This window comes from Phoxinus phoxinus, assembly GCF_949152265.1.
Source record: "Phoxinus phoxinus genome assembly, chromosome: 7".
In the NCBI taxonomy this organism is placed as follows: domain Eukaryota; kingdom Metazoa; phylum Chordata; class Actinopteri; order Cypriniformes; family Leuciscidae; genus Phoxinus; species Phoxinus phoxinus.
Window position 1 is genome coordinate 37,010,433 of NC_136882.1, and position 16,439 is coordinate 37,026,871.

Here is a 16,439-nt window from a genome sequence, read left to right on the forward strand (position 1 = left end):
GTGATGTTGATTAAGTGTAAGTTTTAGGGATTTGTCATAAATTTTTTGTGTGCTTCGTTCATTAAATAATTGTTATGAATTTAATCCTTTGTAAGTTATCATCTTGCAGTGTAAGATTACCGTTAACACCTTTAAATAAATATTGTATTCAATTTAGTAAATAAAATTTTAAAAAAATCGCAACAAACTGGCCAATCACAGAAAAGCCCATAAATGTATCATTCACATATATACATACACATCGTATAAAACAAAGATTATTGGAGTAAAATACAAATTTTAGTCTTCTTGAAAATTTCAAGCTTAATTTAGTGTTACTTGCCATTTCTTTGTGAAATTTACAAGCAATTTCTGCATATATATCCAAGTATATCCTACATCAAATTTTTTTCAGTGTAGTTATGAAATATAGTTTTAAAAAAATGACTGTAGAAAACTGAACGAAATGGACATAAGTAAAAATTAGATAATTTGAAAGTGAAGCACCAAAGCAAAATTAAAAAATAAAACAGGTTTTCAGAACACTTACCCTTTCTGCTACTAGTCTGAAAAACTGTTAGCCACGCCCCCAAACGGACGCCATTGGTTGAGTCACTGTTCCTGTGTTGGGCTGGCTAGAATGACAACATACAAACAGATCAGTGTTTTCAGAAACAATCAATTAAATAATCAAATATACTAATAAAAAATACCTAAATAAAGTCTCAATATTTGAAATTTCAATACCGACATTGCTTGCTCACGTCTTGGTGCTGATATTGGTATTTGGTGTTGTTGATGCAGCCAAGTTACAACTCCTGTGTTTAGAGAGAGAGAGAGAGATAAAGAGAGTGAGAAAATATGGGCCAAGAAGAGGCCAGCTGATTGGAAACAGCTGGGGAAAAAGAGGGAGGCCGCCCACTTTGGAAAATCTGGGTGACCTCCGCTGGCATGTGAAAGCGCATCTCTTCAGCTGCCAAACCCAAAGCATGCGAAGAGGAACCCTTGGGCCATGGCGCTGGATGGTACCAACCGCCCTCCTGTGATACACTACAGGGATCAGATTCTGTCCGATGCACTTCAAAGATGTCCGGCTTCAGATACCTGAAGGAATGATTTCCACCACCCAAATAGCCAAGTCTCTTTATGCCTAAAAAAAGTAACATTGTTTAAAAAAAATCAAGACATGCTCAATAATTTTTTTTATGTTTTATTGACTGATACAGTGGTCTTACGCTTGAAAAGTTTTATGTTGCTGATGCAATTGTAGAAATTGCATACATGATTAAAGTCCAAATTGACAATTCTTATTTTTTAAAGCTACACTGTGTGATTTTTACCCCCATCTAGCGGTGAAAAGGTATATGACCATCCAGTGAATATTAGTTTCTGTTCCTCTCAATTCCGATTTCGTTTTAACTCCTACGGTGGACAATGTAGTCCAAGATTAACATGGCTTCCAGTTCGACCTCGTCCATGAGTATTCCTTCAAGTGATGAGGTTACTTTAGAAAACTATTAGAATTTGCAGTAATTTAATTTGTCAGTTAACATATAGGTTATGACATCTATGTAAAATTAATAATAGTTTTATGTTTTCGTTATTTTTTTACCATTTCATTGCTAACATCAGCTATCAGGTTCCCAGACGAATGCAAGCTAATCTTAGTAAAGTAACTTTTATCAGTGCTATCGTTATTCTATGTAGGCTATATAATTTTCTCCGTGAGCAGAGATCAGTTGATGTGACGGAGGTGCGAGGGAGAGGGAAAGGAAAAAATAAAAACAGGGCCGGTGCCAGTGAATTGCGGAGACGCGAAGCTTGAATTAACGGGTATGTCCCTCTTTGGCTAATGTACTTTCAAGATGGAGGGGCAACATGGCGACCGACATTCGAACCCCTCACTCGTATGTATTTTCAATGGCATATTATACACTCACGAGAATACTTTATTACTTGAACGAAGTAAATATACATTAATGAGCACATATATTTTTGAAAGAAGCGTTTTTAGCTAAGAATAAACTAAAAAAGTTACACAGTGTAGCTTTAAGGAATATTGCATTGTGTATTATAAATGATTCATAATTTTTTAATTCATGTGCCTCATAATCTTTAATCAAAATAACTTCCCCTTCCTCTTGCAGCGACATCTGTTCTCTTCTCTGATGACGTGTTTACTGGCGCAAGGGCGGGACAACCAACCTGTCAATCACAGGAGATCTACCAATAGCAAACCACACGCATCCAATCAAATCCCGATGGAGAATTGAAGTCCCATTCTAAATTTTTTCTAGTTTGATTTTTGTCATTTTTTCTAAAAGAACTTCCATTTCATGCTGACTTTAAGACTCTTTTTTTAAAGGTCTTGAGAAAAAAAAAAAGAATAACTTTGAAAAGCAATATTGTTTATAATGGCAAAAAATGTATGCTTTTTCCCCCCTCTACCCATTCAATGTCTAAATTAACCTCTTCAAATTATTAAATATGTTCTTCCGACCTAATCTATAACGATTTAATAGATATTATTGAAGCTTTAACCCTCTGTAACAACTGTGCACTTTTCATATGAACTTGTTTATGATATAGTAACATTGCTCTGGTTGAGTTCAAAAACATTCTAGAAAAATACAATAAATTCAGGCTGGCAGAAGAAGAAATAGATGTAATTCAAACAGCATGCCGTCACATTGAAAGTTTGTTCATAATCAGTTCTCATAAGATTAAGAAAAGTCATGAAGTATCAACTAGATCCTTTAATGTAAAATGTGTTTCTGAGATATTAAAAAGGCCTCTGTGTCTGTCGGACCCCCTACAGAACATGAGGGTTAACTCATATTGATTGCTCCAATGTATTCACTACGGCTGCTCCGACAGTGTGTGTGTTTAATGCTTTAACTAAACAGTGTGTCTGTTAAATGATTTTAAGATGTTATGATGGGGAAGCTCGCTATATAATGGAGGCTATGAAAGGCCTTTTAAATGTCACCTGACAGATGCAGAACCAGAGCAGTACATGAACATGCAATGCACACACACACATGTTGGGTTTTCATGTTTTATGAGGACATACCATAGACAATGATTTTTATACTGTAAAAACTGTACATTATATCCCATATTCCATAACCCTAAACCTACCAACAAATGTCCCCACAAAAACAAGGATTTTGGGATATTGCCATCTTTGTAGGGAATACCATGATCGATCACACACACACACACACACACACACACACACACACACACACACACACACAGGAAATAGACATCACAAATATCTCAATAATGTCTCAATTGTTTCTCTTACACCACATATAATAAGAGGAAAAAATAGAGAAAATAGAGTTTTTCAGATGTTTCTCCTGAGATAAAGACTAGAGATGCCATTCACAGTCTTACTGCGTAACAACAACTGTCTCATTTAATGTCTATTTCTATTTCTTATTAGGAGTAACACTTTAATTTATGCTTGACACTTTTAAGTGACATGCATTGCAAGTCAAGATATATTATTACAGAATGTCAAATTTTGGGTAACACTTTATTTTGATAGTCCACTTTAGACATTCTACTAACTATAAGTAACTTTGCAACTAAATTTCAACTAACTGTCATTAGAGTATAAGTAGACTGTCTGCTTAATATTTGCTAACACTTTATTTTGTTGGTCCCCCAACAAGTCAACTTATTCTCCTAACTCGAACACCTAACCATAACCTAGCAGTCTACTGACAGTCTACTACAGTCTAATGAGAGTTAGTTGACATGTAGTTGAAAAGTAACTTATATGTAGTAGAACGTCTAAAGTGGACAATAGAAATGAAGTGTAACCATATTTTGTTGGATCTCAAGACCAAAAAATCTAATAATTTGAGCTATGATATTCATACACTTACTGTCTGACAACAATTGTCTCACTTCTCTTTTTATTTCTTCTGTTGAATTTGAGGAGAAACACTTATTTTAAAACACATTTATGCATTACACATTTTACAATTGTATCATTGCATTCATCTATTGCATCAATGCCTTTTATCATTGCATGCACTAGTTAAAACAGTAGAACATGATAGTCCTGTTCAACTGTTTTAACTACAGGAATGCACACGTTTGAGACAAACACTTAAATGAAACATAATTAAGAGCTCAATTAAGCTCCTGCAATAAAATGTTCACACATATTCAAATAAACACAAACACACACTCAAAGCTGAAAGTGCATTCCCCATTTATTTCATTATGGTGTGTATAATAACCCGTGTGTCAGAGAGAGCGAATGGTCTCCTGTGGACGGAGTCAAAGGGTTCCCACACCTCCTTCTGGCTGGCTTGAAACGAGCCGTCGAGGCGTAGCACGCCCTAGTCTGATCTGCATATGAGTAATATTCATGTGTGCGACGCAGCCAACACGATCGCCCTCCTCTGTTGATTCATATTACGTAAATCACTTTGCAACAGCAAAGATTACTGCGTTTAGCATTTAGGAGGAAGTTCTTTGTATTCGTGAATGCAGCCTTCGCCTTAACACAAACCTGCATTGACATTAATATTAATGACTATGCTAATGAGCATGGCTTGATGGGGGGACACTTATTCATATTAGATTCATTAATGTAATGAATGCATGGCATTATCAGATACTGTGTTCCGGCGTCCTTGATATGCAATGAGGGTTTAAAGACCAAACGTGCAGGAAGATGGGTGTGTCTAAGCTAAGCTTATATAACGTGGCGGGTGGGCTGAATGTAGATTTTCATAAAACGCGTAATGTTCGACATTAAACAAAACAGGGCCGAAACTGAGTTAATTTGCATCGGCCTCCGCCTGTAAGACGAGCTAAACTGCTTACCACCATTGAAAAACGATATCTCTCCGAAAGGGCCCAAATATGAGGGTGAAACCAATTTAACTAGTGGCCACCAAAGTCGTTAGCGGAGTGATCAGCATTGAGATTCGGCCCGTGTAAGCCTCTTATCAACGGCGCCGTAGAACTCTGCCTCAGTTCTGAATTTCAGAGATATAGCAATACAATAAATTTGACATTTTAAAGCTTTGGCTTTACTTGTTAATTAGAAACTCATTTCAAATTGAACTTAGGGAACTTAATAAGTGCGTATTTGGATCGAGGACTGTTTCGAGCTGGAAAAAGGAGGAGGGGGGATGGAAAAGATCTGAGCGCCTACTTTCATATGAGATTGACTAAAGGTCTAGAATTCTGGGTCATTTTATTTAACTCCTAATCAAGAGGTATTCCAGGTGGGTTCCTTTTTAAGGTGATTTATGGCTGTCATATTGCAGTTTAATTTCTGTGTGGTATGAATCCATGCTCTTTTCATTTAGCTTAATACAACGGAGCCCGTGCTGCATTATCTCTAACCATTAAACAAAACGTGCACGGAAGTCGGTCTGGTAAATTGACAGAGTCGGGGAGGAAAAAGAAATCACGTTTTTGTAGCTGTCGAAGGCCAACGAGCATGAGGCATTTGGCATGGAGGAGACGCTCGCTGCTTTGCATAATATCCCACTAACAGGCAATTAAATCACTGTCCCTCCTCATCCACAGGTGACTGTGACGTCCCACCTCCAGCAATAAGATGAAAGTAATCTAAACTGCTCCGAACAGACTCGACTCTAAATGGCGGTCGTTGAGAATGCGAGATTTCCGGTTATACATTTGAAAATGAAAAGGTACCTATTAAGCCCCTTACAACAAGTCTTAGGCTATGTTTACACGGAAACGATCTGAAGAGAAAACACACACAAGTGGAGTTGCGTTATCACTTTTTTATTCTGCGTTTAGACGAGGGGGAAATCTGCGTGCATATGGTGACGCAAAAGTGTGTGAAATTCAATGTAGTGTGCACTCCAGGCGGCTAGGTGGCAATGTGAAGCACTGCCACACAACAACACCAAGTCCGCGCGCCTGCGTACAACCTTCCTTCTACTTCTCTTTTGCGTTTTTACCCTTTAGACGGGAACGCGACGGTGGAGTGTTTTTAAGATTTCCACTCTGGAGGGTAGTTTCACTTGTTTGCGTTTTAAAGCCCCAAAAAAACGCAGGCGCCGTGTAAACAAAAGGCACATCTGATAAAATATTTTTACGTTTTCACCCGCGAGTGTTCTCTTGTAAACAGGGCCTTACACCGTGTCCGTGTCCGAATCGATGCAATAAGATCCAGCGATAAATAATTTGTCTGTCCACACTAGACGCGACTGCGAGATGCGTACAAATCAATCAAAACCCACAGCCAATCAGAACAGCGTGTGGGCGGAGTCTCCCAGCGAGCGCACGGCACCAGAGAGTAATCTTCACGGCAATCGCAAGAAAATGGACAAGTAGCTACATAATCAAATTCACAAATATTACATCATTTAAACAGTATTCAAATACATAGGCTACTGAGTTACTAAAACAATCTTTGTCAAATAATACATTTGTTTCTTTACAGTTTGAACATTCTTGTTTACATTTGTTTAATTTCAAGATCTGAGGTGAATTATCCATTGTTGCTTTTACAGCTACAAAGCTGGAGCACTAAATGATATTCAAAGTCACATTGCACGCTTTTAACATTAAATAAAGCACATAAACAATACCTGAGATTATCATTGCCACACTTTGTGTTTGTTGTCCCAGCCGCGACGTCGCAGAAATATAGAAACCGTTTCTAAAATAGAATCGCAAATTTAAATAAAACAGCACAAACGGCAGTTCAACAATAATTATAGAAAGTAGAATTATAATTATATCAATCAACAATAATTATACATCAATAACTTCATCAAAACAATTCCACCCCTTACCCACCATACTTGGTATCTCCCACTCCCATGATGCAATACAGCACAGGTACAAAAAGCACGACAAAAGTCCATTCCGGTCTTTTGCTCAAATCAAGATGGCCGCCACCATGTATGCTGATCCAGGTGATAGTCAACGGTTTGTGAAAAGCTTAAATGTCCACTGGGTTAGTGCTCAGGTGGCCAGTCTGAGACACAACAGTCTAGTTGTAGGTGTATGTTTGTGTGGGTGTGTGTGTAATCCATCTCTCCCTTCGCTGGTACATCAAGGTAAATAAAGAGTCGTTTAAAAACCCAAGTATGTGTTCATGTGTTTCTGGAAAGGGCTAACAAGGGGAACACAGGGAACAGAGGGCAGCTCTGTGACAATCTTTAAATGCAAATGAGCTGCTGCTCCCCGCCCCCTTTCCAGAAGAGGGCTGTGCCTTTACAGCTCATGCCTCGGATATTCTGGCAACAACAAAACAGGAGAAACAATATGGGGCCGTTTCCACAGAACACGTTTTTGCATTCCACTGCGCTGCTTTTCCATTATTTTCTATGTAAACGCGCTAGACCAGGGGTCGGCAACCCAAAATGTTGAAAGAGCCATATTGGACCAAAAAAAAAATAATCAAATCTGTCTGGAGCCGCAAAAAATTAAAAGCCTTATATAAGCTTTATAATGAAGGCAACACATGCTGTAAGTGTCTATATTAGCTTTATTAGCAAAACGATAAGTAGGCTACAAATACAATGAGCAAGGCGACCGTTATTTCGAATCTGTCACTTTATTGTTTCCATGGTTACGCGTCATTGTTTGTCACGTGACACAGCGCAACCACAACACAGCAACGAAATACATGAAAGTAAGTGGCTGGTGAACTGGGAGAAGAATAGGGTAAAATGTAAAGCTATAAGTTACACAATGTGTATCTGATATGAATAAAACGTGTCGTCTTTTTATATTATAAAGGATTATTATTGCCGCTTCCATAGACATCAGTGTATATTTTACAACATCAAATTCATTGTTTTTTTTAGTACTTATGTGATTCTTAAATGTCTTAAACCTAAAATAACCATTGTGTGGTTGAAAACACTGAATAGTTGTGATATATGACAAGCACTGAGCGCGTCCGTCTCTGGCTCAGCGCCAGCCAACGCGCCAAAGCACGTTTGAACTTAGCAGTTGATCACGTGATGCACTGAGCGTTCTAATAACACCGGTGTGATCGTACGCTCCAGGGACCAGCCAAGACTGATCACATCGGTGTGAAACGTACGAAAGGGTTAAAACAAAAAATTTTTTTTCCATTTTATATATTTTTGAAAAAGCTCCAGGGAGCCACTAGGGCGGCGCTTAAGAGCCGCATGCGGCTCTAGAGCTGCGGGTTGCCGACCCCTGCGCTAGACGGACCATGCGTCAGACCTAAAACCAATCAAAGCGATCGTCATCGTGTAAAGCCCCCCCTCAACGCTTGTGATTGGTGCCTCGATTTGGAAAAATTGAAAAATGGGCTTGAATGGGCTCTCAGCCAGACGGACTTGCAGGGCAAATCTCAAATTTACCAGAAGTTTGTCAGGGTTTTCCCAGGCTAGGCCATTCACACACACAACGCCTCATTTTGAGACACTATTTATGCTCATGGGTAATATAAACAAAGGAGGTGGTAGATTTTTAGCATTATAGAGCGGTTGTGTACACACACTGCCAACAAACATTTGTTCAAACAAGTGAATTTTGCATAATAGTTCCCCTTTAATGTCTGGCATGTACAGGAAGAAGTAGGGATGGGCAACGATTAATCGCATCCAAAAATAAAAGTTTGTGTTTAAATAATATATGTATGTGTACTGTGTATAATTATTTTGTAAATATAAATACACACATATGCATATATATATTTAAGAACTATTTGCATGTATATATTTATATTATATATAAATATAAATATTTTCTATATAAATAACAAATTTTTCTTAAATATATACATGCATGTGTGTGTATTTATATATACAAAATAATTATACACAGTACACATACATATATTATTTAAACACAAACTTTTATTTTTGGATTCGATTAATCGTTGCCCATCCCTAAGGAAGTATAATAAAACACAGTTTCATTAAGTTTTATATATTATTTTTTAAATATTTTGAATTGCTTGATTGACTTTAATGTACTTCAAGAGTAAAACAGGATATTATATAAAAAACTGAGAAAAAAAACGAGACTTAAATTTATCCATCAGCAATTAACTGAATTGTAAAAAATGGGCATTACGTACCAGATTAGAGCCTGATGACTGGAAGAAGTTGAAAAGCAGGAGAAATTTGTGACGTCAGGTGGGAAGCAAGCTGTTTCAGAAATGGAGAAAGTCATTAAAAATTAATCAACAAACTTTTTTTTTTTGTACACAGAATAACATGTATGATGAATCATGCACAATAAAACCAGGAATATGCATTTGAAAAAGTAAATAGGGTCAGTTTTGATTTCATGTTGAACTGTTAAAGAAATTTTCTGATTAAATGCTCCAGTAAATTCAGATAATAATATCACAGCCAGGCTGAGCCAAGTGTGCTGAAAAATGCCTAATTAACACAGATCCCTCCTGTAGTTTCTCAAACTGCCATCAGATGTAGCATCGCTGGCCCTGCTACCCCCTCGCAGGGATCATCCCACCCCACAGCGAGGGCCTCTGCATGGGGGGAGCTCCATCACTTTACCTCAGCACCTCCTCACTAATGGCTGCCGGGGCTATCCAATCAATCGTATCTCTATTACAGTAAGACTTTAAAATTAGCTAGTATTATTGTTACACCAGTCAAATTACACAGACACAATCTTTTACCTTTTCGCAGGCCTGTTAATGAGTCAAAATTCAATTGACCAGTCTTTTCATAAGTGTTTTTACTTCATTTACACATGCGTCAAGCACAGTTAGTTAATAAAAATCACAGGCTATTTTAAGATCAGATATGGCTCTTCTTTAAATTAATGAGCTAATGTAATCTACACAATGTCTAAACTTGTGTAAATTGTCATTTTATGGATGATTTATGTATCAGTTACTTTATAAATATGCAATGTTTGATTTAAATAAAGTTACTTAAAACAATAGCTAAACAAATAAAATTATATATATATATATTATACTAATTGGTTTTAAAAGCACGAGTTTGTGATAGGCTATACTAAATGTTATATACAACACACCCCTCTAAAATAAACATTTTATTAGTAAGTTGTGGCATTCAGTAGATAAATATGCATAAAAAATTACCAGGGTAACCCTGCATAACTGACCACTCACCAGGAAAATATTACCAAACTATTTATTAGAACTAAGATATCTCCTTAACTGTATATATATATATATATATATATATATATATATATATATATATATATATATATATATATATATTTATGATAAGAAAAACAAGGTTTCTCATTTAGACAACAAATACAGTTGTGTGTCTGTCACTGTGATTCAATGGCTAAATAAACACACTTTTAAAAAAAATTAATTGCAGAGTTTTCCCATCATTAGAGGGAAATGTGACAGCATCTTTTCTATTCTATTCTATTCTATTCTAACATATCATCCAAACCAATCCATGTGTTACTCCAGTAACACTTTACAATATTTATTTATTAAAATTAGTTAACTAAATTAGTTAACATGAGCTAAGAATGAGCAATACTTCTACAGCACTTGCTATGTTACAATTTGCATCTTAATGCTAATATCAATTATTCATTATTAAAATCAAAAGTTATATTTTCTCATTAGTTAATGCACTGTGAACTAACATTACCAAACAATGAACAGTTAGGCTATATTTTTATTAGCTAGCCTAAGTTAACAAAGATGAATAAATACTTTAACAAATCTAGGCTATTGCTAATTGTTAATGTTAGTCCATACATTAACTAATGATAACAAAAAAGACCTTATTGTAAAGTGTTACCATAATTATTCCCTTTGAAACAACCACAACAAGTATTTCCGGTCATACCTGAGTTGTGCTCCTGTTTGATCTCCTCACAATTTCTATAAGTAAATAAATAAATAAAAAACATTATATAGCCTATTTTTACGAGACGAGGGAAGATTTGAACCAATTTGATTCAAATAAATGTTCTTTTGTCAGGCCGGAAACTTGTAAAACAGTAAATAGTGTCCGTTACGGAGCTCCTTTGTTCGACAATTTACAGTATCTTCCCGCGCATTTACTCTTGAGCGCGAAATAGGAAATATGATGAGGACAGCTGTTAAAAATGGCGGCCTTCACAGAGAGTGAAAAAGTGACTCCCATTCTTAAAGATGAATGGGCTGCACTTCGAAGCCACTGAGCGCTCTGTTTATTTAAAGCCGTGGGATTGTTCATGAAGGATAATTCTGGTGAGCAGTTGGTAGCAGTTTCGGAGAGAAAGGAAGACCCACCGCCAGGCGCCTGACAGTGATGGAGCGCGCAAACACACACGCGCAGATTCATCTTGAGCCGCGCGCTGCAAAGTGGAGACGTGCACGCGCGCGGAGAACGGTTTGTGACCGCGCACAAAACACTGCGTTCAATAGTTACAGTAACTTGTAAATTAATATGACTGTGTTGTAATCAAGGATGTACAATGCCGTTCAAAAGTTTGGGGTTGATATGAAATGCTCACTAACGCTGCATTTATTTGATCAAAACACAGTAATATTGTGATTGTGAATATTACCATTTAAAATAACTTTCCTATTTGCATAATAATGCAATTTATTTCTGTGATGCAAAGCTGAATTTTCAGCATCATTACTCCAGTCTTCAGTGTCACATGATTATAATATGCTGATTTGCTGCTCAAAAACAAGCTTATCATTAAGCTATTATAAAAATGTTGACAACAGTTATGCGCTGATTAATATTTTTGTGGAAACTGAAACATTTTTTCAGGATTCTTTGATTAATCAAAAGTTCAGACGAACAGCATGTATTTGAAATAACAATAGGCCTATGTTGTAACATTATAAACGTGTTTACTGTGACGTTTGGTCAATTTAATGCATCTTTGCTGAACACATTTTCTTTTTTTTAAATGACCACAAACTTTTGAACAGTAGTGCAGCTTATGGTTATAAAAGCTCATAAAAAGAAAGGAAAAGACATCTCACTAAATCTACTATACTTCTAAGTACAAGATCCAAAACCACAAAGCACAACAGAAATGTCTTCTAAATCCCATACATAACTCAAGCTTAAACACTAACAACAAATGTTCATCAATTTTCATCTTCATAACAACATTTAATTTCAATATTTACTCTCCCAGTCCCATATAAAGCATGCTGGGAACTAGAAATCCCCTGGCCAGTTTAATTTAATGCAAACAAAAATGATCCATCTAGTATCCTTTCTTACAAAAAAAGTGCTTGTTTTGCTGCTTGCTCAATTTACTTAAAATGAGCTCATTTTAATGAAGTAAATTGATCAGGCAGCTAAACAAACATTTTTGAGTTTTTAGAGAGACACAAATCAACAAGCACCACATAATTAATCAAATCCTTTGCTTATACTCACTCATGTTTGTGCTGCTGTTTTCCCTTCGAAATAATGTCACTTCCTGTAGGATGATGTCAATGGGGAATTGGCTTTTGTTTTGTTAAAGGGATTTTTAAAAGACTAACAGGATGGAAAGTGTTGTCTATTTAACACATTTAAGTGGATTGCACACAATAAAAGTTAGAAAATTGCTTTAGCTAAGGAACTTTATACAATGTGTGTTTATACAATGTGTGTGTGTGTGCGCGTGCGTGCGTGTGTGTGTGTGATAGAAGTATGAATTTGTGTATTCAAGCTGCCCTCTACTGTTGATTATCTCAATGACAAGACAAAGGTTGATAACAATAGAGCTGAGCAAACCTGTTGTCTCTCATGGAGGTGTGTGTGTGTGTGTGTGTGTGTGTGTGTGTGTGTGTGTGTGTGTGTGTGTGTGTGTGTGTGTGTGTGTGTGTGTAGACAAACACTTGCAGAGAGACACATCATTACTGACACCTGCGTCTGCTCATCCGGTGCCATTCCACTGTGTACAACATTCATCTTTTTTAGTAAACATAACTAGGGGAGACCGGGGCAAGTTGTCACAGGATATATTTCAGGGTTGATTAAAAAAATTATATTCTTTTCTTTCTTTTTTTAAAATCTAGAAGTGGGTTTACGTGTTGTTTTGCAAATTGTCGAATGTGTTTTTTTAGATGATCATATACAGTAGATTAGTATCTGTGCAGTGAACAATGAATTCAAGTTTTTGTGTTACATTTGCCATTTCATGAATAGCACAACTATTTTTAAACTGTTGCTGAATGCAATGTAAGTCACTCATGAATCAGTTGTCAAATGTATTTTATTATATGTGCGTTTATACAATGTATAATGTATATATCAAATATGTCAAGACTTTTTTTTGATAGTCAAGGTTTTGCACATGCAAAAATATACTTAAATCTACTCTGAGAAATATTCACTGTAGTGAAAAATCATGACAATCAGCCCTAGTCTCTTCTATGACATGTTATATTATATATTACTTCTACCGAACAGAGTTGCTGCAGGCACAGTATTGTACATGATGCCCACAGTTTTACCTATGAAGGAACCAGCATGGTCGATGCACTAAATATGTACCTTCAGGATAAAATGATAAAACGGATCGTGAACAAATGAATAAAGACTTCAGGCCTCTCTGTGTGTTGCAACATTTTATATTTTACTGATTGAACTTGTATTTACAGTAATAAAATATATTTCATTAACTGACAATTATTTTAAGGACTGTTCACTGAAATATAAAAATTTAGATATATATTGGGGGGGGGGGGGGGGGGGGCTTTTGGACCATTTATTTTTTAAGAATGCAGGGAATTCTGGAAATTTCAATTTACGGTTTACACTATAAAACACAAGATCTGAAAACTGAAAAATGAAAACTTTCACAAAAACTGTAAAATGAACAGTAAAAAAAACCTGTAAAAAACATTTTTTACAGTGTGACTTTGGAATACACTTCGAGTACCGTGAATGTTGGATGCTTTTTTGTCTTAATAGCTGCAGTACAGCTTTTTTCACCCCCCACCTGACAATTACATTAGTATTTCCGTTGCGCCACAGCGCGCATGATGAATTCTAATGGCGGCCCAGGACCGCGAGGACCGGTTCCATATGCTAACTAGGCCAGCTTCGACGATCCGGCCGCCTCTCGGCATTTCCATATCATCAGAATTCAGTTACCTGACATAATAACAGAGATGTGGGGCTCTGATGTGTCAGCTTCATGTATACGTTGGCAGCAAGATCCAGCCACACTCAAAGTCAAGTGGATGTTAATGCCTCCCACACTCAAAGTCAGACTGATTTACCTCCCAAAGCTTTGTGCAATTTTAATATGATGACTCCTCCACACAGAACCCTCTTTAAAGAGGAAATTGTGGTTTTTAACCTTAGAATATTATCTTCTTTCTTCTTCTTCTTCTCTTCCCGCGGGCTGTGGGCAAACGCCCGCGAGGTATTTGGCAAGGCCGGAACAGCCCCGACTCTGATAATCCCGGCTCTTTAAGTGCTGATAAGACAAGCAATTTAATGTAATTATAAACCTGGTGGCACAAATGGAACGGCAGTATTTTCAAATGGCGTAATACGCTAAAGTACACTTCACGATTTGAATCGTGCTCAGAGCCCGCTCCTCCAATTACCTCCTAGATGACAATACAGCCATAAAAGTAATTTTGCTCAAAATTTGACATTATCAACATAATTGGCTCTTACTGAAGGCTTGCGTGACACATTCATCAAATCGCCGGCTATAAATACAACAGCGCAATGCGTTAAGAGGCTGAGCAAACACAGCTCATCTCTCAAATAAACGTTGTTGACTAACACTATCATTACCTCGGCGCTTAATTACTTTTTGCTTTTTTGATTTAATTGCTTCAATAAAAAGAATCTGTAATGCATTTTTAATTACACTGTCCAAGTGACCTATGTAGAGAGAATTTTACAACAGTGGGCCAATAATTAGCCTGTCATAGCTCAGTTAGCGAGTATTGTGAAGCTGTCCTCTCGCTGCACTGCCTCCGGCGTGACGGCCACGCGAGGCTCGCGTAGTTTAGCTCTCATTCTTTTTTACAATAGTCTGACAATAAGAGCTGTACCAGAAGATGTGGGCTGTCTAATTTGGGTGGTGTCAGCCATTCAGAGGCTCCGGCGCGCTGGGATCTCTCTGGATCAACGAGGGGAAGGCGCGAGCGAGCGGATTTAAGGCGACCTCCGGTTGAGCCTCGGCCTCTCGCGAACTTTGCAAAAGTGGCCGCTCGTCTTGTATTGTTGGGAAAAATATCCATTTATGAAGTTTGTCATTTGGATAATTTCCTTTTTTTACAAGAAATTTGAGGAACAGTTATAAAAAAAATGATCTTTGCTAAATTATGATTGCATCAGCACCACACACCTATGGGATTATGTCTCCATCTCAGAATATAACATATCTTACCGTGAAATAAAGTTTACATTAAGAAAAAAAGCAAAACAAAGTTGCAATTTACATAAATAGAATTGCATTTGTGAGAATAAAATCACTGTGAAATTCAAAGTCCCAATTGTGATAAAAAATAAGTGTGGAAAATGAGGAATTAATGCATATGTAAATAAAAAAATGCAATTGTAAAATAATCTGGAGAAAAAAAAATCATAACTGTGAGATGTAAAGACGTGACAGTAAGATATAAAATTGCAATTGTGAGATGGTCACAATTGTAAAAATTAAATCACTTTGTGAGATATAAAATCAATTAAAGTTGAGCCAATACAGAATTGCAATCAGGAATTTTGAGAAATGAAGTTAAGAGATTAACTATATATATATATATGATATAAACTATAAATGTAAGAATATTTATTTTGCACGAATGAGCTTTTTTTTTTTTACTCTGAGTTGAAAAGGGCTTCCATAAGCAGCTCGTACACATACAGTAGTAAAAGCACTTTAACGCACAGACTCAAGTGCCTTTTATTTCATCATTAGCAACTCACACACATCACACCTGAAGCAATGCTGCTTGTTCTTAAAGATGTTGGAGCATAAAGTGCAAAACAACGGTGCTTGTGGCTTTCTTTCCACTCACTGGGTTTAATATACTTCTGGCCGATTGCACCGCACGGATATTCATATTCATACCAAAAAAAAAAAAAAAAGCACAAAAGCGTTTCTCCAGTTCTCCGCATTAACCTGCGTCAGTGAACAAACACACAGAGAAAACGCCACACTGGCCTGACCCTCCCAGCTCTTCATTGGCAGGTATTATTTCTGATACAATAAATAAAACAGGAAGGAGACCAGCAGCATCGCCGGGAAACAATATGTGCTGCTCCTTCTCTGTACTGACTATTCAACACACTCGAGTCTCAGATCATTGCACACACACAATCCGCTGTGTGCAGCCGTGTCAGCGTGCGGTCCAGGTAGTGTGCGTGTGTCAGTCAGCAGGAAACATGGTGATATTTGTAATATGTCCAGGACAAATGTCTCTTCATTTTATCCCTCGCTGAGTGGATCCTGGTGGCAGGTATTCTGTCAGGTGATGCTTCAATAGAGATCAATCAAAGACCCTAATCAGGGCGGTCTCATGT

The 16,439-nt window shown here is 37.0% G+C and overlaps 1 long non-coding RNA gene across 1 annotated transcript; it reads right to left on the minus strand.

Annotated features, from left to right (window-relative positions):
* Positions 1–603: 603 nt before the first annotated feature.
* On the minus strand, positions 604–953 carry LOC307001604. Its single transcript, XR_013798274.1, has 3 exons — positions 921–953; positions 693–797; positions 604–614 (listed from the first exon to the last, which is right to left on the minus strand). It is a non-coding gene; the product is annotated as an uncharacterized lncRNA (long non-coding RNA).
* Between the last annotated feature and the right edge of the window lie 15,486 nt (positions 954–16,439).